The 16,489-nt window shown below is 45.1% G+C and overlaps 1 non-coding gene and 1 pseudogene across 1 annotated transcript; both read left to right on the top strand.

The window, feature by feature from the left end:
- Positions 1-2,915: 2,915 nt before the first annotated feature.
- On the top strand, positions 2,916-8,124 carry LOC137959443 (sodium-dependent phosphate transport protein 1, chloroplastic-like; annotated as a pseudogene).
- A 7,825-nt stretch (positions 8,125-15,949) lies between these two features.
- On the top strand, positions 15,950-16,104 carry LOC137960657 (5.8S ribosomal RNA). The gene has a single exon (XR_011114208.1). It is a non-coding gene; the product is annotated as a 5.8S ribosomal RNA (ribosomal RNA).
- Positions 16,105-16,489: the final 385 nt, after the last annotated feature.

Raw genomic sequence — 16,489 nt, 5'->3', positions numbered from 1 at the left:
AAATGTGGAGAAAATAGCGTTCTGCACTCACCACGGGCATTTCTAGTTCCTCGTAATGCCATTTGGTCTCTCAAATGCACCTTCCACATTTTAGGCCCTCATGAATGAGGTATTTTCCTCTCTCTTGAGGAAATACGTTTTGGTATTTTTCGATGATATTTTGGTATATAGCAACAGTTGGGAAGAGCATCTTCAACACCTTCACCAGGTATTTACTCTTATCCGCTCACATCATTTGGTTTTAAATGAGTCCAAATGTTCTATGGGAACCTCAGAAGTGGCATACTTGGGCCACGTTATTTCAGCAATTGGGGTGAAGGTCGACCAGAGTAAGATACAGGCCGTCACAGATGGGCCTCCTCCCACATCCATTACAACATTAAGGGAATTTTTGGGCCTAGCTAGGTATTACAGGAAATTTATTTACAGCTATGCCTAGATTGTTGCACCGTTCAACAACCTATTCAAGAAAAATGCCTTCACCTAGTCCAAGACAGTGGCTCATTCCTTTCAGCAGTTGAAAGAGGCCTTATCATCATATCCAGTTTTTCAGCTACCGGAATTTAATGAGTCATTTGTGGTGGAATGTGATGCTTCGGGAGGCTGTATTGGTGCAGTGTTAAACCAACAGGGACACCCAATTGCTTATTTTATCCGCCAACTTGGCCAACACCACCACAAGTTAGCAGCTTATGAGAGGGAACTAATCGTATTAGTGAAAGCCATACAACATTGGCAGCCTTATCTCTGGGGGCACCCATTTCTGATTTGCAGCGATCATTGCAGCCTCAAGTATCTACTTGAGCAGCGCCTCACTACCTCACTGCAGTAGCATTGGTTAAGTAAACTTATGGGGTTTGACTTTACTGTGGAGTATAAACCTGGGAGTTTGAATGTGGGGGCTGATGCTTTATCTCGCCAGGACATTCCAGAGCTGCAATTACATGCCATAAGTCAGCTCAGAGCTCTCTTGTTGGATTCTATACGGAAGAGACACTACAGTACCCAAAAATTACTGCTTTATATCATGAGATCCAGCAGGGAATAGCGGCAAACCATTAGACGGTTCAGGATAATCTGGTCCTCTTTAAAAACTGGATCTTTCTACACCACACGTCACCACTGATTCACAATATTTTAGCCTCCTTCCATGACAATACACATGAGGGCCGACAAAACACATATTTCTAGATAAGTCTGGAATTTTATTGGAGGGGTATGAAGCGCAGTATAGCCGATTATGTGGCGGCTTGTCAGATTTGTCAATGGAATAAAGCTGAATCATTAAGTCCAGCTGGGTTGCTCCAACCACTTCAGATGCCATCGCAAGTTTGGTCTGATATTTTCATGGACTTCATAGATGGCCTTCCCTCATCATCCGGAAAATCCGTTATCTTTGTAGTGGTTGATCATTTTTCAAAGTATGTCCATTTCATACCTCTGGCGCATCCTTACACTACAACTCACGTACCTCAGCTCTTTATGGATAATATTGTCCACGTACATGGGATACCTAATTCTATTACAAGTGACATGGATGCCATCTCTACCAATACATTCTGGAAAGAACTATTCAAGTAGTAGGGCACAATGTTAGCATTCTCTTCAGCCTACCATCTACAGATAGACGGTCAGATAGAGGTCATCAACAGGACAATTGAGACGTATCTTCGTTGTTTCGTGGGGGACTCACCTAAACGGTGGGTTAAGTGTCTCGCCTGGGCTGAATTCTATTACAACACCTTCTTCCACAGCGCACTCGGAATAACCCCATTCAAGGTAGTATATAGTTGAGACCCACCCAACCTTTTATCATATGAACTGGGTGCCTACAAGGCTGCCACTTTCAACCAAGCATTAGCAGAAAGAGACACCTGCTCACTGAGGTGCGCACTCCTCTCCAGGAAGCACAACATACTATGAAGTTGTATTATGACAAGAAGCACCGGGAAGTCTTCTTTTCTCCAGAAGATTATGTATGGCTGCGTCTCCAACACTACAGGAAGTTGTCACTAACAGCCTTCAAACTCCACAAGCTCTCTTCGAAGTATTATGGTCCCTTTCAGGTAATGGACCGCATTGGTACAGTTGCCTACCGCTTGTAGCTTCCGCCAGAGGCTAGGATTCACAATGTGTTTCACGTCTCCCAACTGAAGGCCTTCCAAGGTGACTCTTCCTTGCTGCACACACCTTTGCCCCCACTACATGAGGGACGTGTCCTTTCTACTCCAGCACAAGTATTACAGGCTCGCCGCATTTAGGGTGACGGGGAGATCCTAGTGCAATGGGTTGATGCTGATCCCAATGACATGACATGGGAGCCATTAGCTGCATTCCACAACCTCTACCCCTACTTCGAGCTTGAGGACAAGCTCTTTCTCCAGGAGGGGGTGATGTTATGGACTCCATAGCATCACGAGTTATCCACAGGCATAAGAATTAAATTATGTCAATTTACTTCTAATGTAATTTCATTTGGTTTGGTTTGGTTTAGTTTGGTTTAGTTTGGTTTAGATGTAATATGACGTGAACCAATTGACCCATGGGTGTCTATTTTGTATTTCCGTCCTCAACCCTATTTATGGGGACGTCAAGGTGAAGGAAAATCAAGTATTGAGAAATTAGAATTAAACAGGTCAAATTCTCCCTCAGAGGTCTAGGTCGGATTCTCCCTCTGAGGTCAAGGTCGAGCTTCCTTCAAAGCTCAATCATTCCATTCCTATTTCCATCATTCCACGTTCAAGGAAAAAGAATCCTCTTCTAGCGTCAAGAACCAATATGGAGGGAAGAGAGGAAAGAAGGGTGACTTGATCCATGGCTCGGGAAGAACCTAACATAGTGAGTTCTACATTGGCACCTTCAAGGATGGCCCAACTTGGAGGACTAACATATTTGCTGATGTCTCATCAGTTGACATGGAATCAAATGGTTCTAATTCAGAACTCGGTGGTACATCATCATGCTACAAGAAGAACCGAGAAGAGGAATTTCCCTCCCTGGTACTTCAGGCATCCCATGGTTCTCATGGTCATGCTGCCGACATTTCCATGATACCTGATTTTAATACAAAGTCTCTTTAATGTCTTGTTAAGATATATGATTCTTTGGAAAGTGATCTAAAGCTGAATGATGTTGTTGAGTTCGTTGGATTATTCACTTTTGATCCAGAGCTTGTTGATCATAAGACTGATTCAGATAAGCTCATGAATGACCTTTGTGATATGGCTTTGGCTCATTTGCCTCCTAATAAGGTTCCACGACTACGTTGTTTAATACATCGAAAGCTTGCTCTTCAGGATTTCCTTATTGGCTCACATGTCACTGAGCCAAAACCTTGTTTGATAAGAGGGATTCAAGAAACATTGCTTAGACATCTTACTTATGTTCTTGGCAATGATGGTGTAGCAGCTCAATGCATCGTGTTGCATCTTCTATCTAGGGTCCATGCTAGAGTTGATTTTGTTGCTATGGGGAAGTTGTCATTGAACCTCTGTGGTCTTAATGTTGAGAGTGTTGCATTTTTTGTTAGACAACTTAATCTTGTGATCTAGAGTATTTTGCCATTCTCACAATGTATACCCCTCCTGTGGAGTACCTACACACAGCCACCCTTGCACCCAGAATAGATTATCAAAGTAGCAGGCTAATAATCGGAGCTTTGCAACTGGTGAGAGGGTCCCACTTAACATTTGATGAGACAAGGTTACTTTCAGGAACACTCAACTCTGTTGGAGTTGCGAATGTGTGACTGCTCAAGAATCTTATGGAATGTAATATGAGTTTGATTACTATAAGATGGAGATGTCTACAGATGTTCAGTTCCTAATCCTGTTAGCAGGTCAATCTAGCATCTTACCTGCTGATTTGGTACTACCATTCCGACTAGTTGGTGTCACTTTGTCAAAAGCCCCACTGAAGAAGACTTGCAATTTTACAAAAAAACATGTGATTACACAGCTATACATCTTCCTTGGTGGGAACAATTTCCGAAGCGATGGGTGATTGTGATTCTCTGTTTTTCAGCGTTTCTGCTCTACCATATGGACAGCGTAAACATGTGCATTGCTATCCTTTCCATGTCTGCTGAGTTTAATGGGAATCCTGCTACTGTTGGCCTGATCCAGTCGTCTTTCTTTTGGGGTTACCTTCTGAATCAGCTTGCTAGTGGAATATGGGCAGACATAGTCAGTGGTAAGCTTGTACTGGGATTTGGAGTTGTTTGGTGGTCAATTGCAACTATTTTTACACTATAGTTGCTAAGCTTGGTTTGCCTTTCCTACTTGCCACTCGTGTCTTCATGGGAATCGGTGAGGGTGTTGCCATGCCTGCCAGGAATAATATTCTATCAAAATCGGTTGCTGTAGCTGAGATAAGCAGATCTCTGGCTCTAGCTTGTAGTGGAATGTACCTTGGTTCTATAACAGGGCTGGCATTTTCACCATTTCTGCTTCATAAATTTGGCTGGCCATCTGTCTTTTACTCTTTTGGCTCTCTTGGAACTGTTTGGTTTGTAGCATGGCTAAGTAAGGCCTATAGTTCACCCCGAGAGGATCCATCTGTTATGGACTCAATGACACTGAGTCATCTACTTTACTTTTATTATTTATGTTGCTTTTAATTTCGAATTTTATTGATTTGTAATAAGACTTAAAGGTAGGGGTAGAATTGGGTTTTATAACCCTAACCTATGTTGATATTAATTACCCTATTTAAGGGGTAAGGATGCAGAAATAAAGCAAGTTCGGAATTAGCATAATCTAGGGTAATTTAGGTTCCTTCTAGGCTCTCTATTCTAGGGTTCTTGGTGTGAACTCTCTTGGGGGTTTGCTGCATCCATTGGGGAGTCTTTGAGGAGATCTTGGAAGGAAAAGGAGAAGGAATCAGCCTTCTCTTCCATGCTGTAATAGTCATCCATCTCTTCCACGAACCAACAGTGAGGGAAGGAGGATTTGCATGAGCCTTAGCATCAAGAAAGGGATTTTCGAGTTGCTGAATTGAAGGAGGTCTTCAAGAGGTATTTTTATCTATCTTTTTCGAGTATAGAAGAGCTAGAGACTGCCCTCTTTACATTCAGCATTGGTAGTCGCATGAATTCAGAAACCCTATTCATTGACGTGAGGAATAAAGTGGGGTTTCATAATTGGATCCTTAAAGTAGTCTCTTGATTGAATTAGTCATCTATAATTGAGAAAAGGATACTCCTTTTCAATTAGAACATGAAAGGAGAAGTATAAGAGAGTTCTTTTCAAAAAAAAGTGATAAGAAACCCTCAAACAGTGCTGGATTCATATTCAACTCGCCGAGTTACTAGATCCATGGCTAGGGACCATAACAACTTGGTATCAGAGCAGGATAACCCGGCAGAGAGAAGCACCAATGAATACTTTGAATTGCTTGAAAGAAAATTTGATACTGTCCTAGAGAGGTTCTCAAAAATTGATATCGATATGGAGACCTTGAAGGGAAGGATGGATAGCATGGAGAATGGTCTAACTACTGGCAAGAAATTTACTGCATTGGAGGAAAAGTTCACTCTCAGTTTGGAAACTTTGAAAGGAAGGATGGATAGCATGGAGGCTGGTCTGAGCACTGGCAAGAACCCAATTTCGGGAGACCATTCGCAAATCAGAGGGGGAGATGAGTTTACTAGACACACGAGTTTCTCGGGTCAGCAAGGACCCTTCATTCCAGGGGGACACCTCAACCAAGGGGGAGGCACTGTACCTCTCATTCCAGATCAGAGAGGAGGGGACCATTCGTATAACAGAGAGGGAGATGAATTTCCGAGGCGCACGAGTTTCTTGGGACCGCAAGGACCCCTCATTCTGGGGGGACACTTCTACCAGGGGGGAGGCACTGTTCCGAGGTATACTAAAATGGAATTCCCTACTTATAATGGGTCATAAGACCCTTTGATATGGTTGTATCGATGTGAAAAGCTTTTTAGCCATCAGCGAGTCCCAACCTATGACCGAGTCAACGTAGCTGTTTTCCACTTACTAGGGGAAGCACAACTTTGGTACCAGCTAGTTGAGGTTGATAGCGAGGTGGTAGATTGGGATGAATTTAAGCGACTATGCTCTCTCCGTTTTGGTCCTCCGGCTTACAGTAACCCTTTGGGAGATTTGGTTTTATTACGCCAAACTGGGGCCGTGGAACAATATCAAAAATTGTTCTAGAAAAAATTAGCACGAGCCAGCAGTATGGTACAAGTGGATCAACAAGTTGCGTTGTTTACAACAGGACTGACTGAGGCGTTAAAGCTTGAGGTGGAGCTCTATGCACCTGTTGACTTATCAAGCACTATGAATATAGCTTGTGCTTTAGAACTGCGACAGCAGGCACAACACAGACGACTTCCATGGTCAGGGGAGCGCATTCCTCCGAGAAACAACCCAGGTATTACTTTGACTGAGGATCCGAGATCTAGTCATCCTACACCTCCTTATATAAAAAAATTGACAAGTTCTGAGATGGCGGAATGGCGGGCTAAGAATTTGTGTTACAACTATGATGAACCATATCGGGTTGGGCGCCAATGCAAAAGATTATTTTTGATCGATAAGGTTGAAGATGAGGATATTGAGGTGACAGAGGATATGATTGAGGAAGAACCACCGAACATCTCCCTGCATGCCATTACTAGGCAGCAATCGGCCACAACTACGCAGAATTGGAGCGGCTTGACAACTTCCACCAGGTCTACCCAGCTTCCGAGCTTGAGGACAAGCTCGATCTCCAAGGGGGGGCAGATGTTATGGACTCAATAACACTGAGTCATCTACTCTACTTTTATTATTTATGTTGCTTTTAATTTCGAATTTTATTGATTTGTAATAAGACTTAAAGGTAGGGGTAGAATTGGGTTTTATAACCCTAACCTATGTTGATATTAATTACCCTATTTAAGGGGTAAGGATGGAGAAATAAAGCAAGTTCGAAATTAGCATAATCTAGGGTAATTTAGGTTCCTTCTAGGCTCTCTATTCTAGGGTTCTTGGTGTGAACTCTCTTGGGGTTTTGCTGCATCCATTGGGGAGTCTTTGAGGAGATCTTGGAAGGAAAAGGAGAAGGAATCAACCTTCTCTTCCATGCTGCAATAGTCATCCATCTCTTCCACAAACCAGCAGTGAGGGAAGGAGGATTTGCATGAGCCTTAGCATCAAGAAAGGGATTTTCGAGTTGCTGAATTGAAGGAGGTCTTCAAGAGGTATTTTTATCTATCTTTTCTGAGTTTAGAAGAGCTAGAGACTTCCCTCTTTACATTCAGCATTGGTAGTTGCATGAATTCAGAAACCCTATTCATTGACGTGAGGAATAAAGTGGGGTTTCATAATTGGATCCTTAAAACAGTCTCTTGATTGAATTGGTGCATCTATAATTGAGAAAAGGAAACTCCTTTTCAATTAGAACGTGAAAGGAGAAGTATAAGAGAGTTCTTTTCACAAAAAAGTGATAAGAAACCCTCAAATAGTGCTGGATTCATATTCAACTCGCCGAGTTACTAGATCCATTGCTAGGGACCATAACACCATCACTTCGGCCAGATGAAAGAGAATTGATGATCTCTGTTAAAGTTTCTCAGGAGCCTATCAAAGCTATTCCATGGAGATTAATTCTGTCCAAGGCCCTGGTCTGGGCCCTACTGATCTCTCACTTTTGCCACAACTGGGGCACTTTCATTCTTCTCACATGGATGCCAACATACTACAACCAGGTTTGAAATTCAACCTTACAAAATCTGGGCTTTTCTATGTGCTTCCTCGATTGACATTGGCATTAGCTACAAATGTTGGTGGTTGGATAGCAGATACACTTGTGAGTAAAGGGCTATCTATTATAACAATTCACAAGATCATGTAGTCAATTGGATTTCTTGGCCCAACTTTCGTTCTGACTCAGTCGAGCCACGTAAATTCTCCAGCAATGCCAGTACTATGCATGGCATGTAGTGAGGGAATTGATGCTTTCTTACAGTCCAGTGTCTTTGGGATAGCTCTAACTGGCTACATCTTACAACATGGTTCTTGGGATGATGTCTTGAAGGCTTCAGTTGGCCTCTATCTGGCTGGCACTATGGGGTGGAATCTCTACTCCACTAGTGAGAAAATCCTAGCCAGATAGTTGAAGCAGCTGATTTTCAATAGACAGATAAGAAGCACACCAAAAAAAAAAAAAAAAAACAGTTGTGGGCTTCGGAGCCCACAAAATTGTGTTACGGTCCCGAGTCATGGATCGAGTAACACGGCGTGGGATTTGTGAATCCAGCACTCAGAATTTACTCACTTCACGTCAAGGGTCTGTGTATGAGTATTTCTCCTTAACCAATGCTTGGCCAGGAGGAAAGATCCTCTTTTGAGGGTCCTACCGAGTTGTTGTGATAGGTAGAAGACCCCACAACAATGCTGACCTTGCTAGAGAAAGGTGCTCTCTTTCTTGGTCACGGCAAAGAGGGTTTGGCCCTCTTTGTTGCTGCTCTAGCTAAGAATGCAATCCTTCTTTCTTAAATAACTTGAAACAAGAGTTTGGGATAGATTAATACCTCTTCTTTGATGCTATGATCAGCTCCCACGTTGTACCAGGAATTGCTCAAGATTTGAGGATAAAAATCCTCACTTTGCTGCTTGGTAAGGGAGGAATTGGGCCTCTCTTGTTGCTGCTGCCAAGAAGGAGGATAGGCCTCCTCTTTGGGCTCGGAAAAGGGGCAGGAAGCTCCTTTTCTTAATAGGGATGATGGTGGATGAATTTGGGTGAAGATGGATGGCAATGGAGGGTGAATGATAGGTTGGATTTTTGGAGTAAACCCTAAACTCGGGATCAAGAGGTGATCCCAACCTATTTAGACTAGGTTATTCTAAAATCTCAAAGCTTACCTATTTCATTCATACCTATCCCTTAAATAGGGAGTTTTAGGGTTAGGGTTACAATAATTCCCCATAATTCCCTTACATAAAAAGTAATTAGAAATAACTCCTACTTAAAACAATATAAGAAATAAATCCTACTTAAAACAATATTAGAAATAAATCCTACTCAAAGAAATATAAGAATTAAATCCTATTGAGTGAGTTGTTGTTGTCTTCTTCGTTGTGTGACTCGGTGTGCTATTGAGTCCACAACATCTGCCTCCCCATGGAGAAAGAGCTTGTCCTCAAGCTCAAAAGCTGGGTAGACTTGTTTGAAGATGTCCACACGTTCCCATGTTGCAGCATCAGGGTCAGTGTCCGTCCACTGAACGAGAATCTCCCAATGATCATTGGTCAGCCGTGCACGTAACACCGCAGCTGGGTTAAGAATAACCTCGCCATGATCAACTGGTGGTAGGAATGGAGTGGATGTAGGCTATGCTCCGGAATGCGGCTTCAAAAGAGAGACATGAAACACATCGTGAATTTTGGCGGTGTCCGGTAATTTGAGTTGATAGGCGACTGGTCCCACGCGTCGAAGAATGGGAAACGGCCCAAAAAATCGGGGTGAGAGCTTATGACGTGGAGGTCCCGCTAGAGACTGCTGACGGTAGGGCTGGAGCCGTAGCCACACATACTTTCCAACCTCAAAAGAGACCTCACGGTGGCCTCTGTCGTATACATCCTTCATCCGAGCTTGGGCACGTCGTAGCCGTTCTGTGATATTCTGTAGCAGTAGATCCCTGTCTATGAGTGCCTGATCAATCGTGTCCACGCGGGTGGACCCTGGGTTGTACGAGAGGAGGCGAGGTGGATCCCGGCCATATATAACCCGAAAAGGAGTGGATTGCAATGCAGAGTGGAATGAAGTGTTGTAACAATATTCGGCCCACGGAAGCCATTGAACCCATTGCCGCGGACGATCCCCCACCAAGCACCGTAGATACATCTCGATGGTGCGGTTCACCACCTCAGTCTGCCCTTCTGTCTGTGGATGATAGGCAGAGGAGAACTTCAATTTCGTCCCACTCAAGCGAAACAGTTCGCGCCAAAAGGTGCTCGTGAAAACTGCATCTCTGTCACTCACAATGGATTCTGGAATGCCATGTAAGCGGACTATCTGCTCCAGGAAAGTCTGAGCAACCTGTGTTGCTGTATACTGATGAGCCATCGGTATAAAATGCCCGTACTTGGAGAATCGATCAACCACTACGAAAAGTATGGATTTGCCGGCTGACAGGGGTAGGCCTTCCACAAAATCCATTGAAATGTCGGCCCAAACCTGCGTTGGAAGGGCCAGAGGCTGGAGAAGACCGGCTGGACTCAAGTGCTCGGCTTTGTTGCTCGGGCATACCTGACAGTCGCCAACATAAGTCGCAATAGAGGCTTTCATGGCTTGCCAGTAAAAATCAGCTAGAATTCTGTGCAAGGTCTTCTGGATCCCCTCGTGTGTACTGTCGTGGTAGGCCGAGAGAATAACTGGAATCAACTCAGACTCAGGTGGAAGGAAAATCCGATGCTTATAATAAATAAGTGAATCCTGGATGGACCACTTCACATTCATTGTCCCTTCTGAGATCTGCTGATGCAATTCCTGCAGTGCAGGGTTAGTAGCATGTGCTACTCGCACCAAGTCCATAATGAGAAATCTCAGCTGGCTGATAGAATAGACCGACTGCTGATCTTCAAAACATCGTGACAAGGCATCTGCCGCCTTATTTAATCTCCCCGCACGATACTCCACTGAGAAGTCAAACCCCAACAACTTACTGATCCAGTGTTGTTGTGGCGACGTCGTCAAACGCTGTTCTAGTAAGAATTTAAGGCTATAGTGATCCGTGCGTATGAGAAAAGCCCGGCCCCAGAGATAAGGCCTCCAATGTTGGACCGCTTTGGCCAACCCAATCAATTCGCGCTCATAGGCTGCCAGTTTGTGATGGCGGACTGCCAACTGTCTGCTAAAATAAGCAATAGGATGGCCCAGCTGCTGTAAAACGGGCCCCATGCCCACGCCCGAAGCGTCGCACTCTACCACGAATAATTCGTCGAAGTTGGGAAGTTGTAATACTGGCGCGGATGCGAGGGCAGCTTTGAGTGCCACAAATGACGTGGTGGCCCCTTCATTCCAAATAAAGGAATTTTTCTTGAGTAAACTCGTCAATGGTGCTGCCACTGGCCCATAGTTCTGAATAAATTTACGGTAGTAGCCCGCAAGACCCAGAAAACCCCGTAATGCAGAACACAACTGTGGTTGCGGCCACTCGTGAATAGCTCGGATCTTCTCGGGATCCACCGTAACCCCCTCATGTGAGATAATGTGTCCCAGATATCCCACGTGTGAAGCCGCAAAAGAACACTTGGAGTGTTTCAAATAGAGCTGATGTGCTCTTAACAAGTCGAAAACAATCCTCAAGTGTGCCAAGTGCTCCTCAACCGACTTGCTATATATCAAAATATCATCAAAAAATACAAGAACAAATTTTCGAAGATAGGGGCTAAATACCTCGTTCATCAAAGCTTGAAAAGTGGAGGGTGCATTGGATAACCCGAACGGCACGACGACGAACTCAAAGTGGCCATGGTGCATGCGGAACGCCGTCTTCTCGATATCAGAGGGGTGCATCCGGACCTGATGGTATCCCGAACGGAGGTCGAGTTTAGTGAATAACCACGACCTATGTAACTCATCCAGAAGCTCATCCACTACCGGAATCGGGAACTTGTCTTTTACTGTCTGCACATTCAACTCCCGATAATCCACGCAGAACCTCCATGTCCCATCATGTTTCTTCACAAGTAAGACGGGTGAAGAGAACTGGGAGCGGCTGGGACAAATAAGACCTTGTTTCAACATCTCATGGCACTGACGCTCTATCTCATCCTTCTGAAGGTGTGGGTAACGGTATGGTCGCACGACCACTACCTCAGAACCTGGTTTCAGACAGATCCTGTGGTCACAGTGCCTCATGGGAGGCAACCCGAAGGCTCCTGGAAGAGGTCATAGAACTCCTCAACCAGACCATCACTAGTACTGTCAGGCTAATCCTGTGTCTGCAAAGTGTGTATGCGGTGGGCCCTGTCCACCTGACAGCCCTGTAAGAGCACCCGACTTCCGGCCAAATCAAAGCTCATGGTTAAAGCCGAAAAGTCCCACAAAATGGGCCCCAATGTTTGTAACCATTTAATGCCTAAAACCATATCAAATCCCGCTAGGGGAATAACAAAAAATTCCGCATTAAATGAAGTAAATCCAATGGAAAAAGTTACCGCCTTACTAATCCCATAGCTAGGGACCTTCTCGCCATTGGCCACTGAGACGGTGGCTGTCGGAGGAGTGTGTATCTGGAGCTGGAGATGCTGTGCGGCTATCAAACTCAGAAAATTGTGTGTACTCCCCGAGTCGACTAGTCCCACCAGTTCTCGGTCAATGACATGAGCTCGGACTTGCATTGTAGTAGGCGATTTCTGCCCAGTAATAGCATGCAAGGATATCTCTGGTGGTTCCTCCTCGATAATATCCTCTGGTTCCTCTGGATCCTCTGAATCCTCCATCTCGAGCCAAAATAATCGTTTACATTGGTGTCCGACCCAATACTGCTCATCGCAGTTATAACAGAGATTTTTGGACTGCCTTTCTGCCATCTCCGCACTCGTCAATTTTTTTATAAAGCTCGGTAGGGAATTACCAGGGCGGGGATTGGCTACCCGAGTCGTAGTCGAAGTGTGTCTGGATGGTGCTGCTGTAGATGTTCCCTGAGATGAATTATAGCGGCGCCCTTGCCACGTGGGGGAAGTGTTCCTCTCACTCGACCAACCCGACTTACGTTGCTGCAACTGTTGTCGTTGTTCCATTGCTCGGGCCATATTCATGGCATGAGCTAGATCCGTGGGCATAAGGAGTTCTACCTCTAGCCGTAAATACTCATTGAGACCTGCTGTGAATAAGGAGACCTGCTGGTCAACCAATACCCTCTCTCTAGCACGAGCCAACTTTTCCTGGAAGAGTTTTTGATAGTGTTCCACCGAACCCGTTTGTCTCAATAGGACTAACTCTCCCAAGGGGTTGCTGTTGGCGGGAGGCCCAAATCTAACTGTGCATAGATTTTTAAATTCTCCCCAAGTCATTCCCGGTCTCTCTTTCTCTACTTGAGTCACCCATAACATGGCTTCATCTGTCATATGGAAAGAGGCTAGTTGCACCTTATCCCATTCAGTAGTCCCTTGGTTCGAAAAAAAATTTTCACATCTATGCAACCAAATTACGGGATCCACAGAACCATTGAAAGAGGGAAACTCTAACTTGGTGTACCTTGGGATTGTGCCTCCATGCTGAGGTGCTTGGACAGCAGTGCGCCCAGGCCACTGCTCCCCTCTTCTGTGATATGGTTGAGTAACCTCTCTCACCTCTGGACTCTGATGTCTCTCTGCCCTCAACTCCTGTAGCATGCTAATGATTCGGCTCATCTCTTCTTCCAAACCACAAACCTTTCCCAACACTGGTTGTGCTGTTTCAAGGCTATCTTCTATCTTTTGTATCCTGATTTGGATTTCTTCATTGCTGATATTATCCCCCATGTTACCCTGCTCTGATACCAAGTTGTTACGGTCCCGAGTCATGGATCGAGTAACACGGCGTGGGATTTGTGAATCCAGCACTCAGAATTTACTCACTTCACGTCAAGGGTCTGTGTATGAGTATTTCTCCTTAACCAATGCTTGGCCAGGAGGAAAGATCCTCTTTTGAGGGTCCTACCGAGTTGTTGTGCTAGGTAGAAGACCCCACAACAATGCTGACCTTGCTAGAGCAAGGTGCTCTCTTTCTTGGTCACGGCAAAGAGGGTTTGGCCCTCTTTGTTGCTGCTCTAGCTAAGAATGCAATCCTTCTTTCTTAAATAACTTGAAACAAGAGTTTGGGATAGATTAATACCTCTTCTTTGATGCTATGATCAGCTCCCACGTTCCACCAGGAATTGCTCAAGATTTGAGGATAAAAATCCTCACTTTGCTGCTTGGTAAGGGAGGAATTGGGCCTCTCTTGTTGCTGCTGCCAAGAAGGAGGATAGACCTCCTCTTTGGGCTCGGAAAAGGGGCAGGAAGCTCCTTTTCTTAATAGGGATGATGGTGGATGAATTTGGGTGAAGATGGATGGAAATGTGTTAAGCACCTAGCCAATACTACCCAAAAGACCGGCCTGTTAGGAGCGGAAGACATAGGTACTTAACCCAGGACCATAACATCACACCCCGCCCGCCCGAGCCGACGACCACGGCGGCATTAACACAGCAACACGACCGGGTCAGGGGTCACGCCAGGGGCTTGCGGTCCACCTGCGCACGCGGCCGCTGGGACTCGAAGTCAGGACGTAGCACCTGCTCTGATACCAAATGTTAAGCACCTAGCCAATACTACCCAAAAGACCGGCCTGTTAGGAGCGGAAGACATAGGTACTTAACCCACGACCATAACACAATGGAGATGATAGGTTGGATTTTTGGAGTAAACCCTAAACTCGGGATCAAGAGGTGATCCCAACCTATTTAGACTAGGTTATTCTAAAATCTCAAAGCTTACCTATTTCATTCATACCTATCCCTTAAATAGGGAGTTTTAGGGTTAGGGTTACAATAATTCCCCATAATGCCCTTACATAAAAAGTAATTAGAAATAACTCCTACTTAAAACAATATAAGAAATAAATCCTACTTAAAACAATATTAGAAATAAATCCTACTCAAAGAAATATAAGAATTAAATCCTATTGAGTGAGTTGTTGTTGTCTTCTTCGTTGTGTGACTCGGTGTGCTATTGAGTCCACAACAAATTGTTTCGGCAGGCATACTCTACCTTGGAGCTCGAGGACAAGATCGTTCTCCAGGAGAGGTGTGATGTTATGGACCAAATAGTGAGTCGAGTCAGGCTGGGAGACCATGGCTGAGTCAATTACTCTGACTGAGTTAGTTATATAGTCATTTAGTTTATTTTTATGTTAAATGCCATTGAGGGGAAAATTTTTAATTCTGTTTGGAACATTGGACTAAATCTTACAACATGGTTCTTGGGATGATGTCTTCAAGGCTTTCGTTGGCCTCTATCTGGCTGGCACTATGGGGTGGAATCTCTACTCCACTAGTGAGAAAATCCTAGGCAGATAGTTGAAGCAACTGATTTTCAATAGACAAATAAGAAGCACACCAAAAAAAAAAAAAAACAGCGGAGGGCTTAGGAGCCCACAAAATTGTTTCGGCATGCATACTTTACCTTTGAGCTCGAGGACAAGCTCATTCTCCAGGAGAGGTGTGATGTTATGGACCAAATAGTGAGCCGAGTCAGGCTAGGAGACCATGGCTGAGTCAATTACTTTGACTGAGTTAGTTATGTAGTCTTTTAGTTTATTTTCATGTTAAATGCCATAGAGGGGCAAAATTTTAATTCTCTCTGGAACGTTGAAAGCATCAGCCCTATTTAAGGGACATCATGGAATGAAAGGGATATGCAGAAAGTTACAAAGGATCTGTGTTCTCCTCAACATACTAGGGTCGGTGATCCCCTGGAACCCTAGATTGTGGACTCGCTTCAAGAGCCGTAGGTTACAGACTCCCTTCAAGAGCCGTAGGTTACAAACTCCCTTAGAGCCGGATTATCCATCACCGTCAATCCATCTCCACTCCTTGTTTTACCCTACGATTCTTCTCCTCTTCATTCTCTTCTTCAAGTTTCCCTATGAATCGCATTGTGGAATTCTGGGACCATAATAGTGAACCTGCAAAAGGATCATTGTCGATACCCTGAAATCAGAATGACCCGCGTGAACTCTGTCCATCCCTATGTCGACTCGGGCACGGGGTGTTTGGGGGCGTCACCCCCCCTCCCCTCCCAGACGGGTCCCATATGCACGACCGAGTTGGCTGTGGGAGACCGCCGCTAGAATGAACTCACCACATGGGGTGCGATTGGTGCCAAGAAGAATGCGGAATGAAGGACGCTCACAGTGCCCCCTCGCGGAGGTCCCAGCTAGGCGTCTTCTTGAAATTTTAATAAAACACGACTCTTAGCAACAAATATCTTGGCTCTCGCATCGATGAAGAATGTAGCAAAATACGATACTTGGTGTGAATTGTAGAATCCTTTAACCATTGAGTCTTTGAATGCAAGTTGTGCCTGAGGCCACTAAGTTGAGGGCACACCTGCCAGAGAGTCACCCCCCCCCCCCCCCCCCCCCCCCCCCCCCCCCCCAACTCTCCTCCCGTGGCAATCTCACACAACCCCTTGATCGAAGGGTGCATGGGGGGTGTCCCATTGTGTGAATAGACTGGCCGCTTGTGCCTCCCGGGCGCAGTTGGCTGAAAGCCTGGCCCGATGGCTGTGTGTAGCACGAAAAATGGTGGCTCTGACCTCCCAGACCACGAGTGTCTCGACATCGTATTTGCAGATTCTCCGCTTGAGGCCGTTGAGGACCCTAACCGTCTGCCTCCACTCCAGGAGGCATCGCTCGGACTGCGACCACAGGTCAGGTGGGATAACCCACTGAGTTTAAGCATATAAATAAATGGAGGAGAAGAAACTTACAAGGATTCCCCTAGTAA

The sequence above is a fragment of the Aristolochia californica genome, unplaced genomic scaffold (assembly GCF_029961685.1).
Source record: "Aristolochia californica isolate CCGP_79_NKW_82.1479 unplaced genomic scaffold, dmAriCali1.0.hap1 SCAF_3, whole genome shotgun sequence".
NCBI classification, from domain to species: Eukaryota; Viridiplantae; Streptophyta; class Magnoliopsida; order Piperales; family Aristolochiaceae; genus Aristolochia; species Aristolochia californica.
Note: the sequence above shows the minus strand (reverse complement) of the source record. Positions and strands in the feature narration are given on the sequence as shown.